This window comes from Phyllobates terribilis, unplaced genomic scaffold, assembly GCF_046119375.1.
Source record: "Phyllobates terribilis strain yellow unplaced genomic scaffold, ASM4611937v1 Scaffold_3__8_contigs__length_932513732, whole genome shotgun sequence".
Taxonomy (NCBI): domain Eukaryota; kingdom Metazoa; phylum Chordata; class Amphibia; order Anura; family Dendrobatidae; genus Phyllobates; species Phyllobates terribilis.
The window spans coordinates 272945299-272967944 of record NW_027362763.1 but is presented as its reverse complement, the minus strand read 5'-3'; positions in this window follow the sequence as shown (position 1 = coordinate 272967944).

The window sequence follows — 22646 nt, the reverse complement described above, 5'->3', positions numbered from 1 at the left end:
CTAGCCCAACCCTAACCCTAGCCCAACCCTAACCTCAAGCCCAACCCTAACCCCAAGCCCAACCCTAACCCCAAGCCCAACCCTAGCCCAACCCTAACCCTAACCCTAGCCCAACCCTAACCCCAAGCCCAATTCTAACCCCAAGCCCAACCCTAACCCTAGCCCAACCCTAACCCTAGCCCATCCCTAACCCTAACCCTAGCCCAACCCTAACCCTAGCACAACCCTAACCCTAGCACAAGCCTAACCCTAGCACAAGCCTAACCCTAACCCTAGAGTTTATTTTTTACGCCGTTCCTCGTTCGGTATCAGTAATTAGACGACTTTATTCTTCGGGTCGGTGCGATTACAGCGATACCAGAATCATATCGGTTTTTATGATTGACAGCTGTCTCGCACTGAAAGACGCATTTTTTTGCAAAATCTAATTTTTGAATCGCCATATTTTGAGAGCTATAATTTTTCCATATTTTGGCCAACAGAATCATGTGATGACTTGTTTTTTGCGGGATGAGTTGATGTTTTCATTGGTTCCATTTTCAGGCATGTGACTTTTTTTGATCACTTTCTATTCCGATTTTTGGGAGGCAGAATAAACAAAAGACAACAATTCAGGAATTGTTTTATAAAAAATGTTTATGCTGCTCCACGTGTGGTAAAATTGATAAAGTAGCTTTATTCTTCGGGTCAGTACATTTACAGCGGTACCACATTTATATCGTTTTTCTATGTTTTGGCGCTCTTACACAATAAAAGCTATTTTATAGAAAAAAATATTTTTTGCATCGCTTTATTCTGAGAGCTATAGCTTTTTTATTTTTCATGTGAAGGAGCTGTATGGTGGCTTGTTTTTTGCGGAACAAGATGACGTTTTCAGCGGTACTATTATTATTTATATTTGTCTTTTGATCGCGTGTTATTCCATTTTTTGTTTGGCGGTATGATGATAAAGCATTGTTTTTTGCTTCGTTTTTTATTTATTTTTTTTACTGTGTTCACTAAAGTGGTTAACTAGTGGGACAGTTTTATAGGTCAGGTCGTTCCGGACGTGACAAGATCAAATATGTGTACTTTTATTGTTTTGTTTTGTTTTCCATAATAATATTTATTGATGGGTACATTATATTTTTATTTTTGGTGGATTATTTTTTTAATTTTTTTTTTATATTTTTACAATTTTTTTTTTTTCACTTTCTAACACCTTTTTTTCTTTTATACTTTGTCCCAATTTGGGACTGTCATTTTTTTTACTCTGATCGCCTGTATAGCATAGGGATAGAGCACCATCCCTGGGCTATACAGGCTGTCAGCGCTGCAGGTTCAGAAGATACTTTGGTCATGCACTGCGCATGACCAAAGTATCTTCCTGCTGTCTAGGGACCCGGATGTTGTCATGACGACATCAGGTCATCATGGCAACATCCGGGAAGCTGCGGCAGACAGAGTTGGACGCCTGCAGGAGAGGTGAGTATCGGCGATCACCTCCCCTTGCCCCCGCTATTCTGCGCTCGAATTCCCGGGACTGCTCCCAGAACATAGCACCGGGTGTCAGCTGTGACAATCATCTGACACCCGCGGCGATCGCACCCGCACAGCCTGTGTGCGGGCGAAATCAACAGGGTGTACTAATACATATCTGGCTCTTAAGTCCCAGGGCGTAGATACGTATTAGAACATCCTGGGCTTTTAAGGGGTTGAATTTCATATATTTCATGTTTACATCCTATAGGGTTACAGAGCGCAGCTTTATTTTTTAGTTATTTCTAGAGATGACTATTCTTAGTATGCACCTGTACACACCAGTGTGGAAGTGATGGAAAGTCTTTTGTTTTTTATATATAGGCTCTCTGACTGAGCACTCCACTCATCAGCCCGTGGCGGTTTTAATCACAACAGGATACTAACTACCCTTATAAATGTAGGCTTCAGCCCAGGAGAGGATTCACATTAGGATATGTCCCCAGCAAAAGGTGATTGCCTTGTTTCTGGCTGCTTGGCATGCAAGAATTGGCAAAATTATGTGCTAAGTATCTTCATTTTTTCCTATTATCTATAGAAGTAATGCAATTAAAATGTAATGTATTTCCTGTTTACATGATATAGCAATACAGAATGCAATTGAATGCAAATTATTATGCTCTGAAATCTCTCTAGTCTACAGAGCATATTAAGTGTAATATGATAAAGATAAAAAAAAATACTTATACTCACCTTACCACTCACCTCTGCAGCCCCTTTGCTCATCACTGTCACCCATTTGACTTTCAAAGCATCTTATTATCACTGTCGTGACCCTCCCGGGGACTCAGTTCAAACCATTCTGTGTCTAATGTCACAAAGTCATGACTTCATGATATGCGCTGGGACATTACATTAGAATGCACAGAACCACCCTAGGCCTCATTAGTGCTGATAGTCCCAACCTAGCATCAAATACCTGGGGATAATAGTGCTTGTGGCGATGATAAGATGTGACGAGCACCAAATGGTTAACATTGAGGAATAAAGGGGCCTGAGATATGAGGAAAGAAGTGAGTATAACCTTTTCATGGCCCTTGAGGTGCTATTCACATGAAATTCTCACCAGATGTTGATAACAACCCATCCAAACCACATAGGTAAAGAAATTAAACCATAAATGTTCATAAATTAAGTTATGTGTAATAATGTGAAATAACTCAGGGAAAAATTATTGAACACATGAAGAAAGAGAAGAAAAAAAAGTTGTGGAAAGTCATGACACCAGCTGAAATCTAACAGTAATTATAAAGCAATCCTGCTGCTTAGTCAATAATAATAGCTGGTTAAACTGATGGCCTAAAAAAGGTGTCTCATTACCAAGGTGCACACAAGAGACATCTCATGATGGATAATACCAATGAGCTGTCTCAAGACCTTCACAACCTTATTGTTGCAAAAATATACTGATGGAATTGGCTACAGAAGAATTTCTAAACTACTTAAGGTTCAAGTGAGCACTGTTGGGGCCATAACCTGAAAGTGGAAAGAACACCAGTTCACCATAAAATGACCACGACCTGGTGCTTTCTGCAAAATTTCAGATAGAGGAGTGAAAATAATTATAAGAAGAGTTGTCCAAGAGCCAAGGACCACCTGTGGAGAGTTAAGTAATTCACCGACTGTATATTGATGTCTTAAACTCATTTCTAGTTTTTATTCAGTGATTATAACATGTTTACTAGCCATTATTAATAAGAACAAAATAATTATATAAGTACAATAGTAGGAAGGTGCTTAAATGAATGCCTGTTCTGTGTTTTATACTTTGAAAGCTAACCCCACCCACACCACATTTTTTTGTGTACATTGTCTGTTGACAGTAAGTTGTTTATTAGAGAAGCGAGCACAGTCGGATCAGAAGGCACACCAGATGTAGCCCAGGCAGTGATAATATCCTGCTGATAAAACATTCATTGTATTGAAACAACAGCACACAGTCAAAAAAAGTGACACATTGCTGAAATCTGTGTCTCAGTCCCTACCTCATGCTGCCCTCAGACTACATAGAAAAAAAACTGCTGACAGATTCCATCTAAACAGTTGTTCACTACAGAGTCACTGTGCAGAGAAAAATAATGAAGGAAACACAGTGCTTTAATTCTCAGGATTGTCAGGGTTTCAAGAGATTGGATCCTCATCAATCTTAAAGTGATGACCCTATGCCATCACTTTTAAAGCAAACACTGCATCCTTAAAAGCACATATAATGAAAATGGTAATAATAGTAAATTTGGTGTTTTGCACTTGAGGGTGAGTGTGTTGCACCCATTTGCATGACTTTTGTTATGCTAGTGGTTGAATGGTCCATAGTTGTCTAGTGAACAGATCATACATGGTGGTCCAGAAACTTTGAAATGTACTGTCTGATCTTATAAATACTTGGGAGCTTGTAAATAGTTCACAGAGATGATAGCATTACTATCTCTGAGCTTCTGAACTCAGACTTTATATATTTTGACTAATCAGTTGGCTTAGCATCTACAGTTGAAATCAAAAGTTTACATACACTATATAAAAAGACACAGATGCATGTTTTTCTCAATATCTGACATGAAATCAAAATAAAACTTTTCTGTTTTAGGTCAGTTAGGATTACCATAATTTTTAAAATTTTCCAAATGCCAGAATAAAGAGAGAAATAATGTTTTAAGGCATTTTTATTACTTACGGCAAGTCAAAAGTATACATACACTATGATTACTATGCCTTTAAACAATTCTGGACTGCCCATATGATGATGTCATGTGTTTGGAAGCTTCTGATAGGTTTCTTTGGCTACATCTGAGTTAATTAGAGACACAACTGTGGATGTATTTTAATGCACACCTGACACACACTTCTTCTTTATGAAGCATCATGGGAAAGTCTAAAGAAATTAGACAAGATATCAGGAAGAGAATTGTGGACTTGCACAAGTCTGGCTCATCCTTGGGTACAATTTCAATATACCTGAAGGTACTTAGTTCATCTGTACAAACAATTATATGCAAGTACAAACAAGATGGGAATGTCCAGCCATCATACCGCTCAGGAAGGAGACGGGTTCTGTGTCCCAGAGATAAACATGCTTTGGTCCGACGTGCATATCAACCCAAGAACAAAAGCAAAAGACCTTGTGAAGATAATGATGGAAGCTGGTAAGATTGTGTCAATATCCACAGTGAAACGAGTACTGTATCAACGTGGGCTGAAAGGACACTCTACCAGGAAGAAGCCATTATCCAAAAGAAACATAAAAAGACAGATTAATGTCTGCAAATGCACACAGGAACACAGAACTTAATTTTTGGAGACATGTCCTGTGGTCTGATGAAACTAAAATTGAAATTTTTGGGCATAATGAACATCGTTACATTTGGAGGAAAAAGGGAGAAGCTCGGAAGCCTAAAAACACCATAATAAGTGTGAAACACGGGGGGTGGCAGCATCATGTTGTGGGGTTGTTTTGCTGCAGGAGGGACTGGTGCACTTCACAAAATAGATGGCATCATGAGAAAAGAAGATTATGTGGCAATACTGAAGCAACATCTTAAGATATCAGCCAGGAAATTAAAGCTTGGGCGGAAAAGGGTCTTCCAAATGGACAATGACCCGAAGAATACTGCCAAAATGGTAACAGAGTGGCTTAATGGTAACAAAGTCAATGTTTTGGAGAGGCCATCACAAAGCCCTTATCTCAATCCCATTGAAAATTTATGGGCAAAGCTGAAAAGGCAGGTGCGAGCAAGGCGACCTACAAACCTGGATCAGTTACACCAGTTTGGTTAGAAGGAATGGCCCAAATTCCACCAACTATTGTGAAAAGCTTGTGATAGGATATCCCAAAAGTTTGACCCAAGTCATTCAGTTTAAGGACAATGGTGCCAAATACGAATGAAATGTATATAAACTTTTGACTTTGCCGTCGGTAATAAAAATGCCTTAAAACATTCTCTCTCTCTCATTATTCTGGTGTTTGGCAAATATTAAAAATTATGGTAATCGTAATTGACCTAAAACAGGAAAGGTTTCTTCTGAGTTCATGTCAGATATTGAGAAAGACATGCATATGTGTATTTTTATATAGTGTATGTAAACTTCTGGTTTCAACTGTATGTCTTTCAGTTGAGTAAAAATGCAAGGAAATACTGAAGCGTTTAGTATACAGTATGTTAAAATTGTATTATCAAGAATGGTTGGTTTCTTGTCTTATGGTGCATTTACACTGGCCAATAATCATGTATAAACGTTCCCAATTTATTGCTTGTCTACACAGGCTCAGAAACACCCAAAGAATAAGCAAAATGCTTGTACTTATGGTGCAATGCTTTTTAGGCATCAGAATCATTTTTAGCAGCACATCATCCTGTGTTAAGCAATGATATTCTATGTGCACAGAATTATGGTACTAAGTATCATTCTGTGTGCGTGGAAGTTCACTCACATTGTCTAAACAGGCTTTTAAATGACTACAAATTAGCTTACAGGTACAGATCACTGGTCATTTAACGGCCACGAATTGCTTTGTGTAAATTCACCATAACTTTACTTACTGTTCAACTTTTGAAGTCCATTTTTAAAAGCAAAGAAACTGTTGATAACTGTTTGAACTGATATTGTTTTTTTTATTTAATGAGACATATATTTATTCATTCCAAAAATTAAATATAATTACAACACTACTTTTTATACAACACATTTTTAATAACAGAATAATTTTAATAACACAGTACAACAGTTAATAGTGAAATAAACAAATCTGTTATCTAAATTATAGATATTGCTTGCAATGTTTTCCATGCACAGTTCATTGCTGCCATATTTTTGCTCTGTAAAGATGTAGATGGCAGAAAGCTAAAATGTGAAAAACTAAATATGCAACAGTTAAGAATGTATAGATGAAAAATTAGCCATATTGATGCATATATTTCAGTCTAGTGTTTCCTTTTTCTTAAATAAGCTGTTTAAACAAGAAGTTTCTTCTATGTCTGTGGGAAATCAAAAATGTGTATCTATCGATCTACAAAAAAAATATTTTGCCTGTATCTATGTATGTATCTATCAAATCATACAATGTTGGTTGCTTGTGTAAATACACAACTGTGGAATTTTGATATTCTTAATAATAAGCTTTAGCATTTTTCATCTAATATTTTAAATATATAACATTACAACTTCAGATACTCGCTGTTATGGAAATGTATGAAATTCTTTCTGTCTAAATAAATGCTGCCTGCGTCACCTGAGACAGATGGTTACCTTCTCTACTTTGCATGTGGCTGTGCCAAAAATTCAAGACTGTGGGAATTCATGATGACTCACCAAGCTAATTATACCCCAAATGAATATGAACAAGAAGTAAAACATCAGGGGGTCCACTTCTTATATATGTTGTGTCACTGATTTCAAGGCAATGTGTAGTTTGCAAATGATTACAAAACACAACACCCGCGTTATTATGAATAATTACCACTCTGAAGCACTTATTACACACTTACAAACTGGTTAAGGGATGGAACAAAGAAGACCAAAAAGATATGACTTAAAAAAATTAAAACTTTTATTTTGTAGTAATGCAATCAACTGGAAATATATTATTGAAACTTTTCTATTAATATTAGTTCTCCATATGGGGAAAGTGGAGAACTGATGAATAGTGATGAGCGAGCATATTCGCAAGTACTCTGTACTCGCCCAAGCATATCAGTATGCGAGATGCTCGGAGCTCGCCAAGTACTTGTGAGATACTCGGGCGGATGCTCAGGTCCCCTCCCTGCATGTTTGCTGCTCTTTACAGAGCCAATGAACATGCAGCGATTGCCTGCCACTCACTGTAATTCCGCAGCCATGTTGGTTGTGGCATTACAGTGATTGGCTGGCCGCACAGCGTCATCAGGTATCTATCAGACCTGGCGCCGCCGTGCTCGTCAGTCTACTCCTCAATCAAACAGTGTAGGGAAAGATGCGGCGGAGCTGGGGAGAGATTTGCTTGTTTATTAGATAGTGTAGGTAGAACAGAAGCATATTAAACATATCCATCTCAACAAACAGTCCTTCTGAGGACTAATCCATCTGCAGAGATATCAGGCAGGCAATGTATATAGGCAGGCAGGGTATATAGCAGACAGCAGTGCATATAGCACAAAGGCTCCATTCCAGTTCTGCCTGCTGCTGCTGTTAGACATTTCTAAACATACAGTACAGACCAAAAGTTTGGACACACCTCATTTAAAGATTTTTTTGTATTTTCATGACTATGAAAATAGCACATTCACACTGAAGGCATCAAAACTATGAGTTAACACATGTGGAATTATATACTTAACAAAAAAGTGTGAAACAACTGAAAATATGTCTTATATTCTAGGTTCTTCAAAGGAGCCACCTTTTGCTTTCATGACTGCTTTGCACACTCTTGGCATTGCAGGCGGAGCACAATGAGATGGAGCAAGGAACCATACAGGGTGATTACACACAGCCCAGCCTCATTTCATCCCAACATGGATTGGGTGATAATGAGGAAGAGTAGGAGGAGGAGGAGGAAGAACAGGAGCTATTTTCATGCACTGTAGACGGTACTACCTGCACAACTGTCATACTGTCTGTTCAGTGTGGATGGCCTGAGGACAGAGAGGAGGAGGATAGCATGGTCAGTCATCCTCTTGGTGAGGACATGGAAGTCTTGCCTGTTAACAGTCTGGTACGCATGGCTGAGTTTATGTTACACTGCCTTTCCCATTACCCTCGCATTCTCAAAAATTTATGTGACAGTCATTACTGGTTGGTGACACTTCTAGACCCATGCTAAAAGGAGAACTTTATATCTCTTATTCCTGAGGCGGACAGGTCTACACAAATGGTGCAGTACCAGAAGGCCCTTGTTGCGGAACTATTAAGAAAATTCCCATCTGAAAATGCTGGCTGCAGAGGTCACAGTTCATTTGACAACCTAGAACTACAGGCGAGAGAGACACAACTCCAATCCAGCAGAGGCAGGGGAACACTGTCAAAATGATGGGAGAATTTTCTCAGCCCCTCCCATCGCACACGCCCTGAGGCAAGTGGTGCTCTCATAAGGAATGGAAAGTTTGGGAAGATGCTGAGGGAGTACCTTGCCGACCGTACCAACGTCCTCCGTGATTCCTGAGTGCCTTATAATTGTTGGGTATCCAAGCTGGACACGTGGAATGAACTTGCTCTATACGCCTTGGAGATACTGGCCTGCCCTGCTGCTAGCGTTTTATCAGAACGGGTTTTATGTGCCACTGGTGGAATTATAACTGATAAGCGTATCCGCCTGTCAATTGAAAATGTTGACAGGCTGACTCTTATAAAAATGAACAAGGGCTGGATTGGGCCAGACTTCTCAACACCACCGAATGATAGCAGTGTAACATAAACTCAAATCCAGTGTCTTTTTTTGGGAGGTGTATTCCCATTCATCTCTTCACACCCACACATGGGTATATGCTTCCTGATTTTGTCTATTTGCTCTTTTCCTCCTCCTTCTCCTCATCCTCATCCTCCACCACCATATCACCAGGGTGACCGTGGTCCGTGATGCAACACCCACATAATTTTTTTAAAGGGTGTTTATGATAACTGTAAAAAAAATTTTTATACAGTATGTACATGTATACCCCCCAAGAGGTAAATGTTTGTCAGCCCATACACTTTGTGCATGGGCATTACAAGTATAGGAGACCCGCTTTTTTCTAATGGGAACATTTTTTTATGAGGCCCTCCTCAACGTCTTTTCCAAGGGGCATTGGAGTGCCTCCCAATTTTTGGCAACCCTTGCATTCACTGCATAGGCCAACGCTATGAGAGTCCCACTTCCTAATAATGGGAACATTGTTTCATGAGGCCCTCTACGTCTCTTCCAAGGGACATTGGAGTGCCTCCCAATTTTTGGCAGCCCTTGCATTCACTGCATAGGCCAACACTATGGGAGACCCACTTCCTAATAATGGGAACATTGTTTCATGAGGCCCTCTGACCACCATGTCTCTTCCAAGGGGCATTGGAGTGCCTCACAATTTTTGGCAACCCTTGCATTCACTGCATAGGCCAACACAATTGGAGACCCACTTCCTAATAATGGGAACATTGTTTTCAGGAGGCATTCTGACCTGCACGTCTCTTCCAAGGGGCATTGGAGTAGGTCCAAATTTTTGGCAGCCCTTGCATTCATTGCATATGCAAACAGTATGGGAGACCAAATTCCTATTAATGGGAACATTGTTTTCAGGAGGCCCTCCTCTAAGTCTCTTCAAAGGGGTATTGGGGTGCATCCAATTCTGATGGCCCTATAAAAATAGACTTTGTGACTTTCAGAGTCTTTCCTTCATAAATGAAACAGGATGTGTCACACACCACATGGCCAGATAAAATTGTTAAATGTCAAAATGACATTTCCCGGTGAATGCATTTGTCACGGTTGAAAGCAATTCAAAAGTGCAAAAACGCATCAAAAATATGTGTGAACATAGCCTATGGTGTGGAGGAGTATTTTTGTTTTTGGTTATTTAGTTTGCCTTATATACAAGTCATTACCCTAGAAAGGATGTTCCTTAACATATTTCCCAGGAAAATCCATTTTGGTTTTGTTTTTGTATGCTTTATTATGAGGCCGTAAAAGTGGCGTAATACTCTGACAACAGTCTTGACAGCAGTGACCTGAGTGTCAGAAATGCTTCCAGGGGTCTTACCCCTGCTGTTCCCATATCATTTGAGCACTGTTCCCATCGATTTGGGCAATTTTTAGGCCCTCTGCAGACCACAGGGGATAGCCACCTAAAAAATGCTCGCGTTTCCCATAGACTTACATTGGGCTCGTTGCTCGGGTCGAGTACTCGAGTATTCCAATGTGCTCGACCCGGTTAACGAGCACCCGAGCATTTTAGTGCTCGCCCATCACTACTGATGAACTTTGCGTGTCTTCATGGGCCACATAAAAATATGTAGCAAGCCAGATATGGCCCATATGTCTCAAAGGGGTATTACCATCACCAAGATCCTTTATCAATATGCTGTAAGTATAATAATAATAAAATTAGCAAATACCTCCAATTAGAAATGTAATATAGTTTCCCTGATAACCTTTGCTGCTTACCTCTTGTGCAGGGCATTTCAGTAGCTTAGTTAGCCATGGTTACTATACTATACTACATTTCCAAGCTAATACTTGGAATAGGGAGTAGTACATCTTGGACTCTGAGGTTTGGCAGTACTCTCTTAGCTCTACTGTCTAGGGACAGTTTTCTTACCCCTACAACCCATGAAAAGCTCTCTTAGCCCTACTACCCATGGAAAACACTCTTAGCCCTACTTGCCAGGGACAGCTCTTTTAGCCCTACTACCCAGGAACAACTCACTTAGCCCTTCCACCCAGAGACAACTTTCTTAGCTCTACTACCCACAAACAGTTCTCTAAGCTCTACTACCCAAGGATAGTTCAATTAGCCCTACTACCCAGGAACAGCTCTCTTAGCACTTCGACCCTGGGACAGTTCTCTTAACCAAATTACCCAGGGACAGCTCTTTTAGCCCTGCTACCCAGGACAGCTCTCTTAGCCCTACTACCCAGTCACAGCTGTCTTATAGCCATACTATCAAAGGACAGCTTTCTTATAGCCCTTGGTCAGTCTGCGCATTGCAGTCTGTGCTCATGCTGTGTTGCAAATATGTCTGCTTGACCCATTACAATTACCAGTGGCCCTTTGAAGGCAACCATAATGTGGATATGGCCCTCGGTGAAAATGAATTTGACACTCCTGGTGTGATATAAGGGTTATATTAAACAATATTCTTAAACCAAGGAACAAATGAGAGAAATCATTGAACAAGTACAGCAGTATTTGTTAGCTGGGGTATTAAAATAATTTAGATCTTCTTGGAACACCCTGCTATTCCTAAAACAAAAGAAGAACGTCCAAGAGGAACCTCACTAATACTGCATGATCCATGACCTACAAGAGGTAAATAAAAGAATGATGATAGACACACCCATTGTCCTGCATTCCTACACCAAATATCGCCATATTTTGAAATTTTCACTTTAATAGACCTGGCAAATGCTTTCTTTTCCATATCGCTACATAAAGAAAGCCAGCTGATGTTTGCCTTCAGTCATGATGGAAAACATTATTGCTGGATCACATTACCCCATTGAGTGGCAGCTTTTCCTTCAGCTTTCACAAAGGCAATGGCTTGCATTGTAGCTCGATAGAGACCGCACTGTCCAGACATACAACCACTACAGGGTGTGGATGACCTATTGCTGTGTATAAAATGGCAACAAGGGTGCATGGAAGAGTCCTCTCGATTTTTTTGTTGGAGGCAGGATGTAAGGCTTCAAAAGACAAACTTCAACAAGCCAGAACTAGAGTCATGTTTTTATGACATTATATCGTAAGATGCCAAAATAATTTCACTTCAAAAAGGAGGAAAGCAATTATTTAAATACATCTCCCTTAAACAGCTCATGTTTTTTTCAAGACTGGTAGGGTATTGTAGAAAATGGATTCCCAATGCATCAGGTTTGTTGCAGCGCCTATAAGACGTGTTAGAAAAAAGTAAACAGGGTACTGCTACCCTGACAGAAAAGAAGAAAAAATGTTTGAAAACCAGCATTCTGTCAGCTCCAGCAATGCAGCTACCAAATATTTTACCTATTTTGTCATGAAATACAAAGACAAGCATAAGGTTTACTTACACAACTTTATGGAAACAAACAGGGGATCCTGGGGTACTATTCAATTGAAATGGACTTGATAATCAGGGAATCTCCCTCAATTATCAGAGCAATACCATTAGCTGCTGCTGTCTTGAGAGAGAGACAAGGTAGCAGAAATAGTGCTAAGCCTCACCAAAAGGTGTTTACCCCAGCTACATGATTGCCATTGGGTTCAAAAGATGGCATAGAGTGCTTTCATACTGCATTCAGACACCTGTTCAGTGGTTCATTTGGGGCTTACGTCCGAACCCTTGACAAAATGGGATTTGGGCATGTGCGCCGATGTGGCCAAAGACTATAATGGTGCCGACATACTGAACTTGCACTCTGTCATGCATCATTTTTGGGCGTATAAGCTTACTGGAGACAGACACCCAGACACGGTCTACTATGTGTGAGTGTCCGCCTCTAGTAGCAGTAGACGCCCGAAAATGATGTACATCAAAGCGCACGTTTGCTCTGTTGACCCCATTATTGTCTATGGCCCCTTGGAGCATACACCCAAATCCCATATTGCGGCAGGTTCGTAATCCCCAACAGAGCCACTAAACAGGTGCTTGAATGTAATGTGAAAGAACTCATAGAGAAATAGGCAGAGTAGGAAAATCAATGGGGATATGAGAGAGCAAAAGAAGCAGCAAAAGACATAAAAGCTCAAAGAATCATTTATTAAGAAAGGATAGAGATGAAGAATGTTTCTATTCTATTGCACACAAATTTTTGTTTTTTTGATCCTGAAAATACTATCATGATTGTTAAGGCTAATGTAATCTAAGATGAAAGAACTTTAGATTTTTTTGAAACTCAAATTGCTCATGCTGATATTGAGCTGTAGATGTCATTAGGTACTGATATAAAGGCAGTCAACACATGGGATATGTGACCACCTTGGAAGATGTGTTGAAGCAGGAACTAACCCCATCTTCCTATTCAGTGCAAGAGGTGAAGCTGAAGGTACTCGCTGAAGCATGTACAATCACATGAGCTCAAACAGCAAACATTTACAATGATGTATGTTATGCTTTCAGAGTGAAACATGACTATGAACTACAGATGAGTGAATATTTTTGAGTGGAATTGACTTCTACTTGACGTTTTCAAAATTATGCATTCACTAAAATGCGGATTTTTTGTAGTTTACTTCTGCCATTTTTCTGAACCATAAAAGGTCATGAAGAGATTAAAAAAAAATAATAAATCCTTATACTTAACATTATGCTGACCTCTCCAGTCTCTCCACTACTCACCACCAACAATCTTATCATTGCCACATCTTCTAATCCCCATGTTGCTCATGCTAGAATCTCTGGGCCACTCACGTTGAGCCTGGACTTTTCATGAGGCTCTGCATATGCACAATGGGAGTCATGGCTTACATCGAGACATTATGATAAGTGTTGAGCCACCCCCGTAGTGTTCGAGTTCGGTTCGGTTCGTCGAACACCCGTGTGTTCGCCGAACTGTTCGTCGAACTGTTCGTCGAACACATTCGAACACCGTTAAAACCAATGGCAGGCAAACAAAAACACATAGAAACACATAGAAAACACCTTCAAAGGTGTCCAAAAGCTGACAAACTGCTCAGAAGACATAACTAACACATGGAAAAGTGACAAGTACATATAGTCATGCGAAAATAAAAGAGGTGGAGGAGTAAAAGGAGGGGGAGACACAGATATAGGCATGTCATGCCCTTCTAAAATCCAAAAAGTGAGAAGCCGACACGGCCAGTCCGCTCCTGCCCGTGCCACCTCCGTGTCGCCGGGTTTGTGCCAGAGCCGCGGTGAACCCTGACGGCCAGCCCCCCTCTCCCGATACTGGTGCCTGTCCGCTGGTGGGTCGAGCGAGCCCCCCTGTGGTGGAGGCAGCTCTAAGCTTTTTAATTTAAATTGTCTCTCTAATTTGAATGAATACACTTTAAATCCATTTACAAGGATCTATTGGAGGGCAAGTCTCATGCCAGCAGCCGCGGTAATTCCAGCTCCAGTAGCGTCCACTAAAGCTGCTGCAGTTAAAAAGCTTTTATAAGGATCGAGCTCGGCTGTCCACCGCAAGGCATCCTACTGCCAGTCCCAGCCCCTATGCCTTGGGGTGCCTCCTGATGCTCTTCACTAAGTATCCCATGGTCCCGAAGCATTTCCTTTGAAAAAATTAAGTGTCTAAACTACAGGTGGTGTAGCTTGCTTAACAGCCAGGATAATCCGCTGACTAGCAGACACTGCTACTAGGCACAAAGTATTTCCTGGGCTAGATGCAGTTAAAAATTTGTAATTAGATACTCTCGTTGGATGCTGAGAAAGCATTCCATAGAGTCTCCTGGCACGCCATATATGATTCTCTTAAAAAGCTTGGGGTAGGGGTCTAGGGGACCCTTTTATAGCCAAAATCACGGCCCTGTATCGCAATACGTCACCTAGGCTGAAGATAAATGGAACTGTAGCACCCTGAGGGCTCGGTTGCTACAGACGTATTGCACCTCACCCAGAGGTGTGATATCTCACTCTCAGGTAAGGATGGAGTGTGGATCAGGACCCGACACCTGCATGCATTACACCACATTGCCGTGGGGCAGGGCGACCAATATGCCCCTGAGATGGGCACGACAGTCCCTGTCCCTGGCTGGAGTGGGGGGAGGGAACACTGAGGAAGGGGAACCCTGTAGTGCAGGAGCAGGGAGGAAGCAGTTCCTGGGTGCATTGAGAAGGGAGTATAAAAGGTGGGCACCATCTTAGTTCAGTGCAGAGAAGTCTGAGCAGAAGTGGCAGGGAGCAGGGGCTCTGCATGAGCTCTGCTCCGGAGGCGGGCCTAGTAACAGAGGCCCAGGCCTGGAAGAGGGAGAAGGAAGGAAGAGGAGCGGAGAAGGCTCCAGGAACGAGGAATGAAGGGATCCCAGGGGTGCGGACGGGCGAGTCGCCACCGCACGCCCGAATCCACCTGCGTGGAGGGGTCAGGCCAAAGGGGGAGACCGGTCCCCGAACTAGTGGAGGCAGGAAACGACCCTCAGCTAGAAACCGGAGTCTCTGACATTTTATGTGGCGCAGCCCCTCGCTACACCCGCTAGGAAGGCACCACATAGGGTCAGGGAAACTGGCGCCAAGTTTACCAAGAGGAGGCCCGAGGCAGCCAGACAGAAGTGTTGGTAAGAAAGGCCAGACAAAGGACACACAAAGGGTGTCCTGTGAAGTGCTCCAAAGTTATCTGGGAGTTGTCTGAGCCCCTCACCTGGTGAGCACAGTACGACGTGGGCAGCCGTTACCTGCAGACGTGGTCTGGATAATAAGAACTGTGAGTAAAGGCCCTGGACTGCATCACTGACTCCGTGTCGTTACTGCTGCTGCCCTGCACCATCACCCCCATCCTCCGCATACACTGCCCTGAGGCTATACTCCTCCCGTGGGGAGTTATACTACGCTCTGCTGCACCCACAACACCAGCCTCAGCGGTCTGCCCTGTAGCGGCGGTTCACTCTGACCGCAATCCACGGGTGGCGTAGTCGGACATTTAAACATGAAAACCACATAAATAGTTCCGCCACTGGTTTGACCGCCCTGAGCCACGGAACCGGGTCGCCGCCACGAAGACTACAACCACCAGCATCCACCAAAAAGGGTCCGGTTCCGGGTGTCCCAAGGCCCAGGGGGTGCGTCAGAACATTTTCATCACCTTTCACAATCACCAATGGGACAAGGCAGGGATGTCCTCTGTCCCCTCTCTTATACATCCTAGTGACGGAGCACCTGCTCTCATCAATTCGCCATAACCCCAATATTAGGTGGATTGAGGTGGGAGGCACCGAGTACAAGTGCTCTCTATTTGCTGATGATGTCCTAGTTAGAGATGAGCGTTGTTCTACTCGAACTGTTCGCCAATCTCAAATTCGAGCTGTTTTGGGCGGTGTTCGAGCCGTTCGGCGAACACGAACAATTTGAGAAAAATTCGGCTGTTCGAGGTTATGTTCGATAACTGTTCGTGCACCAAAATCATAACTGGATTTTTTCTCAGTAATGATGAAAATTAATGTTAATACGCAGTTTGAGTGTACAGCGGGGTGGGGGGAGGGGCAGGGGATGGATCTCTGTAGGAACAATGAAGATCTCCATTTTTTTTTCTCTTTCCCGCATTTGCAGTGGGGAGGTGCAATCTGTCAGCCTATCAGCAGCGCACACACGGAGCGAAGTGCTTTTTTTCACACAAGCAAGGGCATGTGTCATTGGCAGTGTATGTCACATGTCCTTGCCCTATAAGACCAAGCCATTTTCCCCGTCGCCACCATTTTCTCACTGCTGCAGCTGCGTGTTAGACGGCACCGCTGTTGCTGTGTGCGCTATACCTTGTTAATTTCAAGCCAATTTTTGCACAAATATACAGATAGCTTGGGAGTAGGGAATAGTTGTGATTGCAGTCCTTTTAAGGACTAGGTTACAGCATTTCCTACGACTTTTATCAGGGAGGTCTGTGCTCTTAAATAGATAGGTTGTGGGAGTAAAGACTAATTGTAATTGGAGTCTTTTTCAGGACTAGGTTACATGAGTTCCTATCAGTTTTTGCCAGGCAGGTCTGTGCCAGTGCTGTGCAAGTTTTTTTCACAGCATTTGGCTGAATCTAGCAAAGCTAATCCTTTTTGGCTTATTGCAGAGTGTGTTAGTCAGTGGAGTAGCCTATCTGTGTTGCAAGATATAACACCTGTGTATAGAATACCAATTTTTTTACTGCACCTAGTGAAGTAAAATCTTTTGGGCATAGCATCATTCTATTAGTCCATCTATACTGACCTCCATCAGGTTGCAAACTGAATATAATTTTTTTCTGCATCTAGCTCTGAAAAAATATTTGGGCTTCTAGCAGTGTGTGGGACTTGGTCTATTAGTCCATCTATACTGACCTCCATCAGGTTGCAAATTAAAAATAATTTTTTTCTTCATTTAGCTCTGAAAAAATATTTGGGCTTCTAGCAGTGTGTGGGACTTGTTCTATTAGTCCTTCTATACTGACCTCCAGCAGGTTGCAAATTGAATATAATTTTTTTCTGCATCTAGCTCTGAAAAAATAGTTGGGCTTCTAGCGGTGTGTGGGACTTGGTCTATTAGTCCATCTATACTGACCTCCATCAGGTTGCAAATTAAAAATAATTTTTTTCTGCATCTAGCTCTGAAAAAATATTTGGGCTTCTAGCAGTGTGTGGGACTTGGTCTATTAGTCCATCTATACTGACCTCCATCAGGTTGCAAATTAAAAATAATTTTTTTCTGCATCTATCCCAGCCAATAGTTTTGGCCTAATACCACAGTTTGGCCACTCAGCTCTGCTCGGTTACCATCCATTGTTTTTTTGTGCAAACAACTCCAGAGTTGTGAATTAGTTAACCACCAAAATGAGTGGAAAAAGGCCTGCTGCTGGTGGAAAGGGGAATAGGCGTGTTGGGAAGGGGAAAAAAGGTTGTGTCCGTGGGGTAGGTGTTAAAGCAACAGTAACATCTGCAGAAGAAAGACCATCTTCCAGCCAAACTAAAATGTCTACTTCTTTTAGCGGACAATGTGATAAGATCCCTTTCTTACGGCCACGCCAATCGCTACAAATTCCAGATGAGGCACAAAAACAGCAGGTGCTTCAACGGATATCAAGTGCTCCTTTAAGTGGGCTCTCCTCCACATCAACTTCAACATCACAAATACTCCAGTCCTCAAAGGTGTCACCCAAATCGCACTTGCTTCCTCACAGCTCCCAAATCTCCAGCTGCCCGTCTGAGTATGAGGTAGAACAGATGGTTGAGTCTGCAGAGCTGTTTACTCATACTATAGCCTGGGAATCAGAGGTCGACTCCAGCGCTTCTGTGAATCCAGACGAGGAAATGATCTGCACTGATGCCCAGAATCTTTATGAGTCGGATCCAGGACCAGACGCAGAAGGTTCTGACCATAATGTAGACCCTCATTCCCAAACTGTAACTCCTGTTGGTGGAGACAATGAGGAAGACGATGATAAGACTCAAATACCTGATTGGAGCGACAACTTTAGTTTTTTGTCAGGGCAGGAACAGGTTGGCTCTGAGGACGACGGGTGTGATAACGCACAGGGTGATGATGATGAGGTCGGAGATCCCACTTACTGTCAACCCACAGTCAGCCAAGAGATGAGGTCAGCAGAGGAGGTGGAGGAAGATGCTAGTGACGACGAGGTCAGGTTGCGCCTTCCTGGACAGAGACGTAGTACTGGAAGCACGTCAACAACTGCATCCTCAAACACAACTCTGCCTCTCACCACAAGTCGTGGTGGCTCTTCAGGTCGCATGGGTGCTAAGCCTTGCATAGCCTAGGCATTTTTTCAGATCGATAAAGATGACCCAACTCGTGTTATCTGTAACATTTGTCAGCAAAAGCTAAGTAGAGGCCAAAAAATACATAGTTTGAGTACTTCATGCATGAACCGGCACATGGACATGAAGCATAAGTTGCAGTGGGAAGCTCAGTGTGCTACAATGCGGCCTAGCCGGCCGGGCCAATCACCGTCTGCCATATCTTGTGCATCCGCGGCCTCTTCATCCTCTGTGACTGGGGGGACAGCAGTCACACCTGTTTTGGGGCGCAGACCTGCCACCTCTGTACCCGCAACAGCCAGAGTGATTGGCAGGTCATCATTTTCTTTGGAGGTGGTAACACCAGCTGGTGTTGAGCGCTGTCCGACATCGATAGCACCACCTTTGGATCAAGGCAACCTAACATGTCCGCCTGCATCTTCCTCACAGACCGGCAGTTTGCCGGGGACACCCTTATCAACCCCGTCTAAGCACAATAGCCAGCCCTCGGTCCCTCAGATGTGGACAAGTAAAAGACCATTTCCTCCTAGCCATGAGAAAGCTAAGAGGTTGAATTTCACCATCTGCAAGCTCTTGGCTACAGAAATGCTGCCTTTCCGCCTGGTGGACACAGAGGATTTTCGAGACCTTATGTCCGTCGCAGTGCCTCAGTACCAGATGCCCAGTTGGCACTACTTCTCAAAGAAAGGTGTGCCTGCGCTCCACCAGCATGTCGCACACAACATCACCGCTTCTTTGAGAAACTCTGTGTGTGACAGGGTGCATTTCACCACAGACACTTGGACGAGTAGGCATGGACAGGGGCGTTACATGTCGCTGACTGGGCACTGGGTAACTATGGTGACAGCAGGACAAGGGCTGCTGTCCAAGTCTTGCCGTCCCCACGAGTTGTGCGTCAATCCTCTTTATGTCAAAGTTCCTCCACTGCTTCTGCCTCCTCAACCTCCTCTCGGTCTTCCACCTGCACCCAAAGCCTGTCTGGTCATGCCACAAGCTTTCTAACTGCGCAGAAGGGATCCTGCACACCTCCTTACTATGCTGGCAGTAGGGCTCAACGTCATCAGGCGGTTTTTACATTGAAATGTCTGGGAAATGTGAGTCACACAGCTGAGGAGTTGTGGTCAGCTCTGGAGAACCAATTTCATGAATGGTTGTCTCCACTGGACCTGAAACCAGGGAAGGCCATGTGCGACAATGCTGCAAACCTGGGTGCGGCCCTTCGCCGGGGCAATGTCACACACGTGCCTTGTATGGCTCACGTGTTGAACCTGGTTGTCCAGCAATTTTTAGCCCACTATCCCAGACTAGATGGCCTTCTGCAGAGGGCACGGTCGCTGTGTGCTCACTTCCGCCGTTCGCATCCCGCAGCTCAGCGACTTACATCTCTACAGAAGTCGTTGGGCCTGCCACTTCACCGGCTAAAATGCGATGTGCCTACCCGGTGGAATTCAACTCTGCACATGTTGCAGCGACTGTGGCAGCACCGACAAGCCCTGGTGCAATACGTTCTGACGTATAGCCTGGGCCAACGAGATTCAGAGGTGGGGCAAATCACGCTGGAGGAGTGGTCTCAGATCAGGGACCTATGCACCCTTCTGCACAGTTTTGAAATGGTGACGAAGATGTTTAGTGCTGACGATGCCATTATCAGCATGACTATTCCGGTGATTTACATGCTGGAGCACATGTTAAACAGAATTCGGAGTCAGGTGGTGGCACAAGAGGAGGTGGAGGAAGTAGAGGAGGAGGAGTTGTATGCGGAAGGGCTAACATCTGCAAGGTCCAGACGGTCGGCAGCACCAAGGCGGCAGGCATGTGAGGGTGGGGGAGATGGTTTTACCAGGGCGCATGGTAGCAGCCAAACTAGTGAGGAAGGTGCAGGAGCCCAGGAAGAAGTGGAGGACGAACTGATGGAAGACTCATCAGATGAGGGAGACCTTGATCACATTTCTGTTGTGCGAGGTTGGGGGGAGAGGACAGAGGAAGGAAGCATGATTGTTACCTCGCCACCAACACAACAGGGACTTGGTGCTCCTGGATGCGCAACACACATGAGTGCCTTCTTGCTGCACTACCTGCAACATGACCCTCGAATTGTGAGAATTAGAAATAATCCTGACTACTGGGTTGCCACACTGTTAGATCCCCGGTACAAAAGTAAATTTGCAGAAATTATTCCTGCCATAGAAAGGGATGCACGCATGCAGGAGTATCAGCAGAGACTGTTGCAGAATCTTACATGTGCTTTTCCACAAAATACCAGTGGTGCACGTAGTGAATCTCACAGTTCCAACTTGCCAACCGTGGGACCGTCAAGTGTTCAGCACTCAAACCGTAACAGAACCACAGTATCTGCTGGTAACATCAATTTTGCGGAATCATTTCACCACTTTTTTAGCCCATCCTTTGCAAGGCCACAGGAGACAAGAAGTCTGACACATAGTCAACGCCTAGAGACGATGGTACAGGAGTATCTCCAAGTAAACATTGAAGCCACGACTGTGTCACTGGACCCTTGCTCTTTTTGGGCTTCCAATCTGGATAAATGGCCGGAGCTAGCCACTTACGCCTTGGAGATCTTGTCATGCCCCGCAGCCAGCGTTCTGTCTGAACGTGTGTTCAGCGCTGCTGGTGGTGTGCTGACAGATAAGCGCACGCGGCTCTCCACTGATAATGTAGACAGACACGTTCATAAAGATGAACAAATCATGGATCCGAAACGACTTTTCTACCCCTGTGTCATCCTGGGGAGAGTAAAAGCTTGATGATTGGTTAAAATCACCCTACCAACCGTTTTAAGCTTTCAAATTACTAATCATGTTTATCTGTATCTTGACTGGAAAATAATTTGGGCTTTGTAGCAGTGTGCAGCACTGATCCTATTAGGCCATCTATAATAAGCTCCACCAGATTTAAAATTAAAAATAATTTTTAGCTGCATCTAGCCCGGAAAATAATTTTGGGGCTCCGAGATGCGCAAGGCACATAAGTGCTTTCTTGCTGCACTACCTGCAGCATGACCCTCATATTGTCAGAATTCGAAGTAATCATGACTACTGGGTTGCCATACTCTTAGATCCCCAAACTTTTCGATCAACCTTTTCATTTTAATAAAGACCAAAAAAATGGTCATTTTTGAAATTATAAGCATTAGCAGGTTGTTAGAAACTGAAATCAAACAGTTTTCAACTCAAAACTTTATTCTAGGTGATGTTACATTTTCACATAGGACCCCTTGTTCGAAAGGAGCTTCTGAACTCTCTCGTCCATTGAATTTGTCAGGTTTTGGATGGTTTCTGCTTCAATTGTTTTGCATGAGGACAGAATACCCTCCCAGAGCTGTTGCTTAGATGTGAACTGCCTCCCGCCATCATAGACACTCCTTTTAATGATGCTCCAAAGGTTCTGAATGGGGTAGAGGTCAGGGGAGCATGGGGGTCACACCATAAGTTTGTCCCCTTTTATGCCTATATCAGCCAGAGATGCAGATGTTTTATGTGCAGCATGAGATGGTGCATTATCATGCAGAAAAATGATCTTGCTGTGAAATACACGGTTCTTCTTCTTGAACCATGGCAGGAAGTGCTGTTTGAGAAAATCCACATACATTATGGAGTTCATCTTTAGCGCCTTCAGGGATCCTAAAGGGGCCGACAATCTCTCTCCCCATGATTCCAGCCCAAAACATTACTCCACCTCCTCCTTGTTGGCGCTGTAGCCGTGTTTGTGTGGGGTGTCCATCAACCAGCCATCCTCCACTCCATCCATCTGGACCATCGAGCGCTGCACGGCACTCATCCGTGAACAAAACAGTTTTGAAATCAGTCTTCATGTAATGTTTGGCCCACTGGAGCCGTTTCTGCTTGTGTGAAGTGGATAGAGGAGGTCGACAGGATGGCGCATGCACAGCTGCAAACCTCTGAAGGACCCTGCATCTTGTTGTTCGGGGGACGTTGGAGGCACAAGCAGCTTCAAAAACTTGTCTGCTGCTATGACAAGGCTTTTTTGCCGCTGCTCTTTCAACCTGACGTAATTGCCTGTAGGAAAGAGTCCTCAATTTGCCCTTATCAGCACGCACACGTGTGTACTGTGAAT